The following is a 3402-nucleotide window of genomic DNA, read 5'->3' as shown; positions in this document are numbered from 1 at the left end:
AAAAAAAAAAAAAAAAAGAAAGAAAGGAAGAACCAAAGTTTCCCTGATGGCCTACTTTTCATATATTTCATATACCATGCCCTCTGCCCACTCCAGGTCTTTAAAAAATACCACAAGCATTGCTTGAACCCTGGAGGCAGAGGTTGCAGTGAGCCGAGGTCGTACCACTGCACTCCAGCCTGGGGTACAGAGAAAGACTTTGACTCAAAAAAAAAATTTAAAAAAGAGTTCATTTCTTTCTCATGTAAAGGTCTAGGTAAGTGGTTCCAGCACTGTCCATATCACAGTCCAAAGTATCTACTTCAGCTTTTACCAATTTCCCACATCCGAGTCACAGAGAAAGGAGAAAAGTGGAGGACAGGGAAGGCAAGACTCCATTCCCATTAGGGCAGAACACCCAAGATGCACCCAACGTCTTCATTCATATTCTCTTGGACAAGATTTAATACTCTACCACACCCGGCTGTAAAGGAGACTGGAAATTTACCTGGGTGGCAAGTACCTGGGTGACAGAGTGAGACCCTGTCTTGAAAAAAAGAAATTAGAAGAGATTCTCCAACCCTAGAGAGGAAAAATTAAATAGGAAAGAGGCAAATGAACCCACCATTATGGACTGCAGGAAGGAAATAAATGAAAACTATTTTCAGCACTTTCTATATCTTATCATGCTCTAAACTCCCCTACCCCGTCAGATCATCCATGTGGAAAAAAAAAAAAAATCAATCAGAAACTAGCAAGCACGTATGTTATACTTGCACTGCAGAAGACAGAAGATATGGACCCAGAACACAAATGATGTGTCACGGAGTCAGAGAACAGCAAACCACTTAATTTTCATGGCTGAATATATCAACCTAGCTAACAAAATTTTGAAGCTTTGTATTTCAAAGAGCTTAGAAGTACACAAATTTAGATCTCCTGAAAAAGGACATCTCCTTTTATTCATTATTGCTAGAGTAGAATATTATCATTTCAGAAGGACAGAACAATGTCTTATGGCATGCTTGATTATTTTTAACCTAAATCCACCAAAGACTATGTAAAGTTACTCATACTTAAAGTTTGTACTTATTTTCCTCTCTAAAACCGAAATGATATTATCTGGCCTGGAATTCATTTACTGGGATTGTAAAACCTTAACAACGAGAAAAGTCAGAAAATAAGATACAGATGCACTGTATGGTAAAATACATTAGGGAAAGGCCACGGTGTTAATAAGTAAAAGAACAAAAGTTATCCAAAGTACAGCATTTTAAATTCCTCAGTAAATACCATCGGGAAATGAAAATCTTGAGGCTCAAAGTATATCACTATCATCTACTGATGAGACGAGGCCAAAAGACACTCAATGGGTTCAAAAATATAGCCAGAATGAATAATTGATAGCATCACAAGGTGACTACGGTCAGCAATAATTTATTGTACATTTTTAAATAACTGGGCAGCGGCCAGGTACAGTGGCTCAAGCCTGTAATCCCAGCACTTTTGGAGGCCGAGGTGGGCAGCTCACTTGAGGTCAGGAGATCAAGACCAGCCTGGCCAAGGTGGTGAGACCCCTGTCTCTATTAAAAATGCAAAAATTAGTGATATGTGGTGTTGCCCGCCTGTAATCCCAGCTACTTGGGAGGCCAAGGACGGAGGATTGCTTCAACCCAGGAGGCACTAGTTGCAGTGAGCTGAGATCATGTCACTATACTCCAGCTTGGGTGACAGAGTGAGACTCAAAAAAATAAGTAAAATAAATAAAATGAAATAAAATAACTAGGCTGTGCACAGTGGCTCACGCCTGTAATCCCAGCACTTTGGAAGGCCAAAGCAGGGGATTGTTTGAGCTCAAGAGTTGAGACACCAGCCTGGGCAACATAAGGAGACCTCATCTCTACAAAAAATACAAACATTAGCCGGGTGTAGCAGTGCAAGCCTGTAGTCCCAGCTACTTGGGAGCCTGAAGTAAGAGGATGGCTTGAGCCCTGGAGGTCAAGGCTGCAGTGAGCTGTGACTGCACCACTGCACTCCCGCCTGGGCAACAGAACAAAACTCTGTCTCAAAAAAATTAATAAAATTAAAATTAAAAATAACTAAAAGAGTATAACTGATTGATTGTAACACAAAGAAAGGATAAATGCTTGAGGTAATGAATACCCCATTTACCCTGATGATTATTATGCATTGTATAACTGTATCAAAATATCTCATGTACCCCATAAATATATATACCTACTATGTACCCACAAAAATTAAAAATAAAATTTTTTAACCGGACACAAAAAAAGAAAAGACTTGAGATACTCAAACTGGGAAGCTCAATGTAGTAGATCAATCTCTTGTAAACTTGATCAAGCTGGGAACTGTGCTACCCAGAATTCCCTTTCCTGTACAGTACACCAAGTTCAAGATAGCCAAATTCTTACAAGGTCTTCATGGTCAGACATGGTGATGACAAATGCAGAGGTGTGTGGCAGTTTCCAGCTTGTCCTTGCTCTCCTCTTGTCCCCTCTGTGTCCAGCTCTTCTTCTGCCCTGACCAATAGTAGAGTCAAACCCAACAACAAATGCCTGGCTGTGGACCCACAGAGGCAAAAGTTACACAGAGGCAACAGCTACACAGAGGCAACAGCCTTCCACAGAACTCTCCCAAAAAAAGCCTTTCTGCATGCCTACTTTGGTGACTGTACACAATTTTCCCAGTAAGCTCTCATTTATCAACCTGTACCAGTACCTCAGGAGGATCTATTAGTGACTTTTTCTGGTCCTTCCTCTTTCAGATAGATATTCCCATCCCTAGCACCTCTTATAATTGTGTACAGTCTGATTACCATGTAAGTTCCTTACCCATAAGACTCACAGTGGTTCTATTTCTCTGACTAAATTCTCAGTAAAGTATTCAAAATTCAGCAATTAATTTGTAATCCAGCAGTATTGACAGAATGGCTTTGATTATTCTGATTAAACCCATTCTGAAAGCCATCTTCCTGTTACTATGAAGCTAAAATATTCCTAAGATAATGAGGTTCACCTCATCCATTTACTTTTACATGTAAGAAATGTTCTCTGCTTTCTGTCAGGTGATTCTTTTAAAAGTCTGCTTCATTACTTTTGTCTTTAATCATTTATCTACATGTGGCACACAAAAATCTCATATTAAATAACTTACAGTATTCATTCTAAGTGTTGTTTTAATCAATTTGTCACATTTGGGGATTTGCTAAGAAAAAAGACAAATGGACTAAAAATTGGTAATTTTAAAGAAGTCTTCTCTGAAATGAGCCCATGATTTCTAACTAGAAAATTATAAAAACACAAAACATATGAAGCAGTCATTAGAAATACCTTTTCCCCCAAAAGGAATGAATATATACTAAGCATTCAAATCCTGAACTAGACACTGGTAGGTGTGATTCAA

The 3402-nt window shown here is 39.0% G+C and overlaps 1 protein-coding gene across 3 annotated transcripts in view; it reads right to left on the bottom strand.

The window, feature by feature from the left end:
- CDKL5 (cyclin dependent kinase like 5) overlaps positions 1-3402 on the bottom strand; it is a 213136-nt gene that overhangs the window by 173871 nt on the left and 35863 nt on the right. The window lies entirely within an intron of this gene.

The sequence above is a fragment of the Cebus imitator genome, unplaced genomic scaffold (genome assembly GCF_001604975.1).
Source record: "Cebus imitator isolate Cc_AM_T3 unplaced genomic scaffold, Cebus_imitator-1.0 Scaffold128, whole genome shotgun sequence".
Classification (NCBI taxonomy): domain Eukaryota; kingdom Metazoa; phylum Chordata; class Mammalia; order Primates; family Cebidae; genus Cebus; species Cebus imitator.
This window is presented reverse-complemented; position numbering and strand designations above follow the sequence as displayed.